Source organism: Lactuca serriola, chromosome 8 (genome assembly GCF_051521515.1).
Source record: "Lactuca serriola cultivar US96UC23 chromosome 8, Lser_US96UC23_V15, whole genome shotgun sequence".
NCBI classification, from domain to species: domain Eukaryota; kingdom Viridiplantae; phylum Streptophyta; class Magnoliopsida; order Asterales; family Asteraceae; genus Lactuca; species Lactuca serriola.
The window spans coordinates 74,427,047-74,439,926 of record NC_136415.1 but is presented as its reverse complement, the minus strand read 5'-3'; the positions used below and the strand labels follow the sequence as shown (position 1 = coordinate 74,439,926).

Here is a 12,880-nt window from a genome sequence, read left to right as displayed (position 1 = left end):
AGAGCAAGCTTGAACACTTAGATCAAATACCCGTCCAAGCCGAGTCTGAATATGATATCGAGCCTGAATTTGAATTACATACAAGTGAACCCAAGAACGAGTTGGAGAACGAAATGGTGAACATTGATGAGATGGCCATGGCGGACTACAAGAAGCGCATTTGAGATGATGTGGGGCCGGGTTTAGTACATCCTACGATTCCTGCCAATGCCACATTCGAGTTAAAGGGACATATCCTTACTGCACTTAAGGATATGCCATTCTGCGGGAAGGATCACGAGGATGCTTTCAAACATTTAGACGAGGTGAACGATATTGCGGATGATTTTAATACTCCCAATATCCAAAGGGAGAAAACTTTGCTAAGGAGGCTACCAGTCACTTTCAAGGGAGCAGCAAAAGACTGGTTGAAGGCACTCCCACCTGGTACAATCACCACATGGGCCCAATTGCATGAGAGATTTCTAGATCAGTTTTGTCAACCCTCCAAAATCTCTAAACTCAAGAAGGCAATTGCCAACTTTGAGAAAAATCCGGGGGAGTCATTATACGAGGACTAGGAACGCTACACGGGGTTGTTAAGGAATTGTCCTCAACATGACCTCCATATTCAGCAAGAAATGTCGATATTTTATGATGGGGTGAGTGTCATGACTAGACAACTCCTTGATTCGCAAGGACCACTAACGAAGAAGAACCTAAATCAGGCCAAGGAGCTGATTGAAGAGTTTTCAAGGCACTCTCGCGAGTATCACAACCCAGGGCGTGATGGAATAAAAGGCAGTGGACGTACACAAACTGAAGAGATGGCGGCTGTGATGGCAATGCTCAACACTATGGATAGGAGGTTGACTCAATTGGACCAGTCAATTCATGCAATCCGAGTTGGTTAGGAGAGATGTAGTGGCCCACACTTGAAAAAGGATTGCAATATGGATGAATATGGAAACAAGAAAGCTCAAGTATGCTACTCAAGTGGGGACAAGTATGATGAAGACTGGAGAAAACCAAAGAACGAGTGGCTGCCCTACGATGAATACAAGAAGCAAAAAGAAGAGAAATTTAGGCAAACTGACCAGGGCTTCTACCAAAGAGAGCAACCACTAGTTGAGAAGAAATCAAAATTAGAGACCATGTTAATGAAATTCATGAAAGCTTCAGAAAAAAAGACATGATGCTACCGACACTACAATGGAAGAACAAAGAACTATAATGAAGAATCATCACGCAATAATGATTGATCATCAAGCATTAATAAAGAATCAGCAAGCCTCCATCAATAACCTTGAAGTACAACTTGGTCAACTTACCACTTTGGTTAATGAGAAGATGTTCCCAAAAAAATCCTGAAAACAAAACTCAATCTCACGTAATGGCCATATATATTGAAGAAGAGGCGATTTCTGAGTTCCTAGAAGCCTTAGAAGTGAAGCCACAACAGCCCGATCCAAGGCCAAAGAAGTCGAAGCTCTAAATTGAAGAATCTGCTGGAATACCCAGTTCACGTCGTGAGCCCGCTATGCTCACGTCGTGGGCTCGGTCTGAACAGAAGAAATTTGTATATGTTCCAACTTATAACGAATCAGTTTGACCAAATCACTTTCCCAACCTCACGAAGTGAAGATTGTTCTTTGCTCCCCCACCCGATTTTGGCACAGTTTTACTTAATTTAATCCGTTTGCTTACGTAATCTTCATCACAAAGGTAAATATCTCTTATTTCTTTTGGTTAATTTTCACTAATTTGTTGATTTATGGGCTAGGGTTTTTCATATGTGTCAATGTCGAAATTTGGCCCAAATTTTGTTATTCATCCATCATATGTTACTTGATTGTGCTTAGAAATGGTTTATGAGTAAACCCTAACAACAAAATTTAGTCCCGACTTTTGATTTTTGAGACCATTTCTCATTGTGTATAGCGAACTCACGAAGTGAGTATCATATGACTCACGACGTGAGTCCGGTGCATCAACAAAGTTGTTATGTGGTTATCTAAAATATTGGATATTTGGTTTTGTGTTTGTTGCTTGTTTTTGCAGAAATGGGTCCTAGAAGGGAGGCAACTCTTGGAGTTGCGGGTTTACACCTGTTCTACAATTTTCCCACAACGATGTCCCGAGAAATCTTGACCCGATGGAACAACAAATTAGGGTCTCTCTACAACCGAGAGATTGCAGTTGCTCCTACAATCAACTGGATGCGATTGAGGGAAGTCGGACTCGTGGAAAAGTTGTCCCCGTTTTTGACCAAAATATTTATTGGATATGGATATTCGTTCACTTGCTCGGGATGGCTCAACCTTTTTCGGATCCAAGAGCGGGTGTATAAGGAGTTTTGTGTTGAGTTTTTCTCAACAGTGACATTCCAGGAGACTGTCCTAGACCCACATTGGCAGCAAGCTTTGGTATTCCGTTTAGGGGGTGAGTATCGAGAATGCAGCCTCGTTGAATTCGCTTAGAGGGTTGGAATATATGATCGTCAAGAGGCAATGACGCCCGAATTTGGTATGTTCTTGAGCGAGGCAGCTAGAGGGTACACGGATGGTGTCACTGGATATGCTTTCTAGCATAGTATTGCATCCGGTATTTTTAATTCCGGAGTGTCTCTCAAGAGTAGTATTCGGTTCCCTATCCACCGCTTACTCCACCATTTCATCACATTCTCCATCAAACATAGGAGGCATGGAGATAAAGTAACAAAGCAAAATCTATTCTTCTTATGGTGTATCTTGCAGCCCGAAGTGTGTTGCAACATTCCTTATTTTTTGGCACGTTTTCTGGCTGGGTCTGCAGCCAGTTCTCGCCCCGGGAGCCCTATTTGTGGAGGGCAATTTATTACGCGTTTGGCCCGATCATATCGTTTGATTGTCCCTAATATTAATCATTCCATGACTTGTGTGGATGAGCATGAGTTTGGAATGGGGTATTTGGAGACCATGTGGGTTGTCAGAAACTTTTGGTCGCATTGGGGAATAGTACCTTCAGATGATGAGGGTAATGAGGGTGACGAGTAGCCTGATACACAACCAGAACAACAACCACAACCACAACATAGGAGAAGAAATGTGAGAGGAAGAGGAGAGAGAGGGCAGACAATGCATCCACCTGCACCCATGGTAGGATCACACATTGGGAATGATATGGCTGGGTATTTTGACCAGTTATCTTTGAGCGTCAACTGGATTGCGGGTACCATGGAGAATGTGGTTCGCCACCTTGGGGTGGAGTAGCCGCCTCATTTGGTGTATCATTACCCAGTTTGCCCGAGGTGGACAGAGTATCAACGACAAGGATGAGATGGGGCGGGCACTAGTGGAGCAAACGAGGAGGATGAAGATGATTGATCGTTTAGTTTTTATTTTGTTTTAGACTTATTTGGTTTGTTTTTATTTTGTTTTTTTCAATTTGTTTGGATTGTAAGACTTTAAGATATTATGTTACTTTGCTCTCCTTTGGTTGTTAACTTTCAGTTTGCTAAGGAGTCTTGGGGAAGGAGTAAGGCCGAGTCAAGAGTCGTGTTCGTTTAGGCAAGTATCGTTCAAGTTTAGAAGTTGAAAGTTGAAACCCATAATTGGAAATAAGTGTGGGGTGTGTCGAGAGAGAGGTTATTGTTAGAAGAGTCGTCAAAATACATTGAATTTAGAAGGGTCTTAATTTGTTAAGACGTTGAGTGGAGTATATACAAGGAAGAAGGCCTTTTTAATTCTGGTTTACCCAGACATCACGTCATAACCCAATATTTCTCACGTCGTGAACGAAGTTACAAGGAAATTCAGAATGCGCGATTAAGCGACTTCACGTCGTGAGCCTGTACTGATTCACGTCGTGAGTTGTGAGTTTCCACCATATTCATTTCGTTCCGTTCTTCTCCATTACATAGAATTACCACCATTCCTTATGACACTTTTTGTGACGATACGATGGGCTGTTTTCTCTAATATACAATGTGGCGTATGCTTTCCACATTGTCTACATAATTTGGAGGCTTGCACCATTCTTTTTGAAGATTGAAGTTTTTAATGTCGGGTTTCGCAAGTTCAAGTCAAATTTCTTATTTTAAAAAGGACCATATTCGAGATGCACATTTTTCCACACTTTTGGAGATGATCACGCCACTATCCCAGGGGAGTCTGTTCCTTTTTATCCCTTTTTCTTAATATTGGTTTATTTAAGCATACAATGAGGGCATTGTATGAAATAAGTGTGGGGTAGGGGGTAGAAAAAGTAAATTGCTAGATAATTTGGTAAATTTTAAAAATTTTATTAATTGGATTTAGTAGTCATAATTTAAATTGTACTAGTTAGTGGAATGATCCGATAAGAGCTCAAATGTTTAGTTGAGCTGATATACGTTATAATGCATTTGTGGCCTCCCTTATTTTAGTGAAATCATGGAACAAAAACATAACCCTGCTTAGTTTGAGGAATGTAATAAGTTTAGAAGCCTAAACCTAAAATGTATCCAGGAAAGATATATCTTAACCAATAAAGGTTGAAGTTAAGCGCCACTACTTAAGCATGTAGGGTTTTGAAAAAAAAAAGAAAAAAAATGAGTTATACATGTAAAAAAAGAGAGAGAGAAATTACAGAAAAGTAAAAATTCTTGAAGAATTTTGGAGCTATCAAAGTTGAAGATCAGAAGATCAAGGTTCTAAAGAATCAAGAGTTAAAGATGCCAAAAATCATGAAAAGAAGAGAATTCAATGAAGTTAAAGATTAAACAATAAAGAAAAGAAGAATTCAAGAGCTCCAAGTTATGGTGTCTTCTAAAAAGTTGTAATTCTCTAGTTCATGTATGCTTGGGTAGCTTTACAAAAATATCTTGAGGTTAGAAAGCTCTCTGAGGATGGACTCGGAGGGTTGCATAAAGTGAGCATTGTTCGAAAGAAGTGGGTAATTGTTTATGAAGACTGTGAGTATTTAAAGTATGGGGGTCATTTAGGAAAACATTTAGACACAAATGCATGCGTTGAGGTCTTGGTATAATGGCTGAGCAGGAATTGGATTGTTCTATGTAATGCTAGTGATGAAGGTTTAAGTTCAAATAAGTAGATTTGCTTGAGGGAAAGCAAAGCCTAAGTGTGAGGTATTTTGATATTGCCATATTTATACATAGTTTTAGGCAATATTGATCTACATTTTATTAAATATCTTGGTTATTTGCACAGAATTATGGTACTTATAAGGATAAATTGTTATGTGCAGCCAAATAGAAGTATTTTCAAAGAAAGGGACCAGAAGTGACAATACTTGGAACTTTGGGGGGCTTGAAGAAAAGAAGAACGAAAAAACACCCAAAAGACGTACTCACGACGTGAACAGTTCATGGTTCACGACGTGAGTAAAGAGTTTTAGAATATAAGCATACGGGTGAAGGAATCCTTGCCGAACACCATTATCTCGAGTTCACAACGTAAGACTTACATTCTCACGATGTGAACAGGAAATTTGAGGATATTATAAATTCCTTTGCCCATTATGATTTGGGGGACTTTTGGCTGAAGGAAGAGGTTCCAGGAGGCGATTTACAGTAGGAGTAAGGTTCTGGAAAAAGGGTTTTCACCACCAAAAGAGTAAAAGTCCATAATTAGTTTACTTGTTTGATACTTATGAACATGTTTTCTTATTTGAGTTGTGTTTATGTGTTAGTTGCTATTATGAGCTGTTGAAAATTTTGGATATTTATGTGTTAGTTGCTATTATGTAAGTGTTTAACTTAATTGAAAATTTTCATAACAAACTATGTTTAAATTCCAATTCAAATACTATATGATATGTTTTATAAACCTTTGTGGGGATGTGTGTTAACTTGAGGGTATTTTAGTTTATTTCATTATTTCTTATTAACGTGTGATATGTATTAATGTGTTAATTTGATAGAATTTTAGTTAAATTTGAGGGCATTTTAATATTTTATTGCAAAAAAGTGTATTATTCAGTATAATATACTATTGTGTAACGGATTATGTTTTACAAAATTGGACCGTATAAAGAATGCATTCATAAATATGTTAGAATGGAAAAATCATTGTTGTAATGTTTACCTTCCATTAAGGTTGTTAAGTGTAAGGATTTGATTATTACTCAAACCTCATAGAAATATGAAAAATCATCAAATTGGATGACCACAAGGAACTAGACTATAAGTTACTCATGTTTTTACTCTTTAAAGTTTCACACACATGGACGCATGCACACACACACATACATACATACATATATACATACATACATACATACATAGACACACACACACACACACACACACATATATATATATATATATATATATATATATATATAAGAAACTAATATTTATTTATTGATTGATTTAGTGAAATGATAACAAGTTCGTTATGTAGTTTCATAGATAATTTTAAGTCTTACATTGATTCCTTCTCTCTCACTATCATACACAAACAAACACATATAAACACACACATACACACACACACACACACTCTCTCTCTCTTATTGTTTCTCTCTTTCTCTATATGTATACATATATACATATATATGTATATATATATATATATATATATATATGTATATATATATATATATATATATATATATATATATATATATATATATATATATATATATATATGAGTTGGGTTTTATTCAAAAATAGTCTTAAAATAAACTATGAATTTAGCAATGGAAACATTAAAATTTGAATAAAGTTAAAACCATTTTATGCCGACCAATGATCATTTTGAAAACATGGAAAGATTTTAAAAGAATAGAAGGTGTAACATCCCAATATCAGGTATTTTTATTATTTCTTTTATCTTTATCAAAAGTTACACAATTGGTCCCTTGGAGAAAAAGGCTTGTATGATGGTCAGATGCAGGGCGTACTTAAGAGTATGTGTAGCGTACTCATGTTGCATTGGATCACGAATGATCATCTTGTATGTTGGTCTTACATATGGTACGTCGGGCGTACTAGCCCAGACTTCTAGCCCTAATCTTAAGGGTTGCTTCCTATTTAAACAACATTATGTCCTTATTTGATCTTCCTTATCAGCTACCATACCCTCCCTAAAACCTAATTTCGATTTTGAGTTGCTTGTATGATTTTTTAAAGCTTGTTGAGTGGTTATGGTGCAATTAGTTGAAGAAGGAGACTAGAGAAGAAGGAGCGGGTGCTAGCAAGCTTGTAGATCCAGAAACCATTCCTCTTTGTGCATCATTTCCATATATAAATTTTATACCTTCATAAGTTTTCCATTAGATATATATTGTTGAATTTTTACGAACTTTTGTCCCCAAGATTGGACCTTTATGAGTTTGGAGCACTCTAGGGGATTGTACCTATCGTTTCATGAATTATAGGACTTGTAGAACCATAAAAATGATTGTTTGATCAATTCATATGGCTCATGCATGAGCAAAGTAGCTTAGAATGTGTTCGAAGTTCAAGTTTGTTGCATTGGGACTTTTCTAGCCATGCAAAGGCTGAAAGTTGATGACTTTATGGAATAAGACATCTTAGAATGGTCAGATTTGTGATTGGGCTAGTTGTCTTAAGGGAATAACTCACAATGTTGGTAAAAGTAGAAGTATACAGAGCATGCCGTACATACTCCTGGCTACATACCGTGTAGCCGGTTCCGCCCCCGACCGTATTATGTTCGAGTTGTATGCCTTGCGTAAAAAGAGATATGCCCAACGTACTCGCTGGCAATTGATTTTTGTTGACTTTTGACCTTTGGTCATGATTTAGGGTTTTGGACCATGGGAAGGGAAAATGGTCTTTTGCCCTTAGAGGACTTAGTTGTGGGATTGGGCTAGCAAGTTGAGTTTTGGACCTTAATTATAAACTAGGGTTAATTATTTCCTTGCTTAGGTGGAGTCTAGTTCCGAAAGTTTGGGTGTGATGTTTACTTGTCGTTAATATCAGGTGAGTCTCCTCACTTATTCTTACCCGTATATTAGAATAGTTGTATCTGTGATGACCAGTTGGGCCTAATTGTTATTATTATCTTATGTTGTTATTATGTGATTGAGGTTGCTTCTAGTCTCCAGGGTTGCTGATAACCTACAACACGTGTTGTTAGCCCACTAGGACTGTTGATAGTCCCCAGGGTTGTTGATAACCCATATCTGTTTATTTACGTTGTGTTATATGTGATAACTGTTCGATTTGGTGTCTAAGCCCATAAGTATAACTGCTATGTACTTGACCCGATAGTAGCATGTTCCTTTTGGGTTGCCTTCACAAGTGCAATTTGATAGGATGGTTTTATGAGAATAAGGTTATTTACGATTTATTAATATATTATAAGTATAATACATTAATATGGTTATTTAATTATTATTGTCCAAGAATTAATTTGGAATTAATTTTGTGGTCAAAAGAGACTAATTAAATATGGAGGGATTGATTATGCAAATCAATAATACTTATAGTTTGGGCTAAGTGATCCATGATAATGTAAGTGGGCTAAACCAATAATATAACCCATGGATAGTCCATAGAGGTTAAACCCATGGACCATAGGAATGTGGAAAGTCATGGATCATTAGGGTTTACAAAGTGTAAACCTAACACTTGCCACAACTATAAATAGACCCTTCCATACACGAAAATCGGTTACACCAACCATAGAGACAAGTAACTTATTCTCTTCAAGCCTCCTCTTGCATATTGGTGTTTGTGAACCATTAGAGGAATCACACTTGAGGTGCTCAAGCTTTCAAAGGTCAAGAACTCTACCCTACTCAAGAGGTATGTATCCTAACTATGCTTTGATTATATATAGCTTCAATTGTATGCTAGCTAGGGTGAATGCTTTAGAAAAAGAAAACGTATGTGTAATTAGAGAAAAAATAGATCCAAAGCATTTAGGATTGCATGTGCACTTAGGAAGTGTTATAGTGCTCAAAACCCAACAGTGGTATCAGAGCCTAGGATTGTTTTCCATTATATTTGATGCTTGCTTGTTTTTAAAGTTGAAAAAATCGAGTTTTCTGCATTCTGACTGATGAACTCACCGAGTCCACTGGGGAACTCGCCGAGTCCATGCAGAAATGAAGCTACTCAATGAGTCTAGTTCATGGAGTCGCCGAGTTGTCTGTTCAGAGTGCAACAATTCGTGTTTTTGGCCAATATTGGATATGATCATTACCCCAAATTGTTTTGAATCATAAAAATATGTTTTTTAAGATATGGTAGTGATCATGCTCATCCAATTGAAAGATAATTATCAAAGTTTTAAAATAGTTTTTTTTATATGATAAACCAAGTTGTTTTAAAAGTGTTGATATAGAATTGCCTTGTATATGAGTTTAGTTAGATCAAGAATTATATAAGAATCTAGTTGTTAGAAATATGATCTAATTGATGTTTAATGACCTCCATAACTTGTCCTCAAGTTATGGAAAATGAAAGGTCTGATCATTAAAATCAAATTAAACTCATAGGTTATGAATATGAAGGGTTTTGACAAGTTTCAAAACTCACCCTCAAGTGTTGGAATTTGCATAGTCTCATTAAATGAAACTTTAATTCCAAACGCTATGGTTTTAAAAGTTAAAATTCAACCCTTATACTTTATAATATTAGTAATATATATATATATATATATATATATATATATATATATGTATGTATGTATGTATGTATATATGTATGTATAAGAACAAGTCACTCTTACCGTTAGTAGGCCACATTCATGAAGCTGGTCTATAAGAGGGGGGGGGGGGATAAGGTTACTGCATATAAAAGGGTTGGTTTAATGGGTGTCCACTCTCACCCACCGCTTCCTTGACTGGTGGAGGGTCGTTAGTCGAACGGGTAGGATATGACACTAATTCTTCCTCATTAAAAGTATAATGATAAATATAAAGTAACTAAACCTTTTATTTAATTCCCAATCTTAGTTACTTTAGGAAAAATGTGAAAATGGTGCTAATCCATGAAATTACACTTTGCACCTTGTTAAGTCATTAGTGCAGTGTGTGTGGTTAACCGACACACTAATTTAGGACTGACAATGTGCGGAAAAGGGTAGCTTGATGTTAATCATATATCAATGGAGTGCTTGTGGTTAACCGACACATCGATTAGGTGATTTGTAACATTGGGTGTACCATGTTAATTTGGATGATTATTCACACCTTGTTTGTGATCCTTGGCATCCCAGTCACAAACTTGAAGGGCACAATCGATATTTAAACATGCCTTTGGAAGTTCAGTGAATCTCAAAGATATAGGAATTTCAAACCAATTAAAACCTAGTAATCTATTTTGTTTTTCATGGTGGAAATTGGTAAATCGTCATTTACCTACCTTCAAATATTCTGCAATTGGATTACGGCATCCCACTTCGCAATTGTAGAATATTGTGTTGGATCGTAGCCTTAATATTTCATATAGGGTGAAATATTAAGGATTCTCATCTAATCTAAACATTGTTCATCTTCTTTTTCAGATATCTATCCCAAACAGTGCTTCAACACCAATTCCTTCAGGCTGTTTCTCCCTAATGAACCTATGTGGGAGGGTCATTTTTAATGTCTCGAATTTCAATGATTGGATTCAAAACATCAGAATGGCTATTTGTTATTAGGACAAAGAATATGTCCTTGATAAAGAGCTAAAGGAGATTGATGTCACCACTGCTACTCCTGAACAAATCGCTGAATACACTACTCATGAGAGGGATGCGACAAAGGTGTCGTGTCTTATGATTGCAACCATGACTGCTGAGATGTAGAAGTCATATGAGAACTAATATCCCTATGAAATGTATCATGATTTGATGGAAAGATACCATCAAAGTGCTCGGCAAGAAAGGTATGAGACCATTTCCTCCATGTTCACAACCAAAATGAAGGATAGTGAACCCATCACGACCCACTTGCAGAAGATGCACAAATATGAGGACCGCTTGCTAAAATTGAATGTCAATTTTGATGAAGAGTTGGCCATAGATATAATTCAACACTTTTTACCCTCTTGTTATGATCAGTTTCATATGACTTATCATATGAACAAGGAGGATGTCACTCTTAGCAAGCTTCAAGGCCTTTTAAGGATTGCAAAAAGCAACCTTAAAGGCAAGTCAGTTGTGTCTACTCCTACTACTACTTCTGCCCCTATTCTGGCAATAGAACATGGAAAGGGTAGGAAGAGGAAGGATGATGGGTTTTGAGCATTCTAACACTTCCTAAGTGTACATGCAACCGTAATAACCTTGAATCTATGTTTTCTCTATATACATGCAAATTTCTTTGTCAACGTTATTTCCTAACTAGCATGGCATGGGGATTACATGAAACATAAAAACTAGTCGAAATACATACCTTGTTGTTGCTTGGATTCCATTAAGACTTTGTGAGCCTAGCACCCCAAATGTTGTGCCTCAAATGCTTCACACAACACCACAAAACTTGGAATAACTTGAGAGAATACTTCTTACACTTGAAAATCAGTTATGCCCTCTCTATAAACACCAGGTAGCCGATTTGCTAGCCAAAGGGTTCCTTTTATAGTGTTGTTACAATTAGGGTTTTCACATGAATACTCTTAATTGTCATGACACTTCATTTCTCATGACCCATGGGTTTGTAACTCCCATGGACTATCCATGGAACTCCATATGGTTATAACCAAACCCACAAACCATGGATCATTAATCCACCATAAATATATTAATATATTAGAACTTATAATATATTAATAATCATAAGTGCCTTTTTCTCTCATCTAGTCTATCCAAGTATTGCAATGCCATGCAACCCAAATAGACCATGCCGGGTCGGGTCAAGTACATACCAAATAAAGTTATGGACTTAGACACTATATCCAACAGTCTCCCACTTGGATAAGTCTAATAACTATATTTGCAAATATGACTTCAAAATCCGACTAGTAATTGTAGCTCTTTCAAAGTCTCTCGGAACTGAGATGATGAGGATACACCATTTAAGATAAGTAATCATATAATCCTCTGTTCTCATGTTATCAGCCGGACAAACACATGGAACATGGTCTTACTTATTGTCCAGCATTTGTTTCTTGATCTCTAATTTGTTTCGACATAGAACTAAATTGAACACATCAATTAGGTTCTGACCGGGCCCGGTACACAGGTCAAAACCAAATCATCGAGGGGCCCAGATATCGCTTCTATTTCTAGAAGGAACAGATAAACTTCAACTGATATGCTTGTACTAACTACTTGTTGAATTATTCACAAAGGCACGTTTTATAACATCGAGTGACCAATGCCTTTTCGTACAATCAATGAATAACCAACTCATATTCAACAACTCATATCTCTAGGTTTGAAGATTCATATGATATTACCGTCTCACGATCACTCGAGATAAAATCCATGAAGTGATGCAAGTGAGCGAGGGTTGGATCCAATACTCAGCCCTTATGAGTACTCATGAATGTTGTAGCAACCATTGCATTGTCCAAAGCACTTTAGAGAAATCATACAAGCCAAATTCATGATAGTCTTAAATCAATACTTACTTCCAAAGATTGACTGAATGTGGATGGTTTGAATAATAACCTAATTATTCTGGAAGTAAAAACATGCAAAACTGAAATATAGTAAACAATCAACACAAGATAGTAACACCTTACTCATAAATAAATAATAACTTTTATTTATCATCAAATGTTAATTACATTTTACAAGTTTCAGGAATCTAATTATTGAAACTAATATCATCCTTCAGCCCAATGCGCCTCACATGCTGTAAATGCTTAACCCTGCCCAGTCCCTTCGTGAGGGGCTCTGCCGGGTTTTTATCTGATGATACCCTCTTTGCCACGAGGACTCCTTCTTTTATTCTATGTCTGATGAAATGGTATTTTCTGTCAATGTGCCTAGATCTCCCGTGATCTCTTGGT

General features: G+C 36.8%; 1 non-coding gene across 1 annotated transcript; it reads right to left on the bottom strand.

Moving 5' to 3' along the window:
• Positions 1-497: 497 nt before the first annotated feature.
• LOC145071719 (small nucleolar RNA R71) lies at positions 498-604 on the bottom strand. The gene has a single exon (XR_013690727.1). It is a non-coding gene; the product is annotated as a small nucleolar RNA R71 (small nucleolar RNA).
• Between the last annotated feature and the right edge of the window lie 12,276 nt (positions 605-12,880).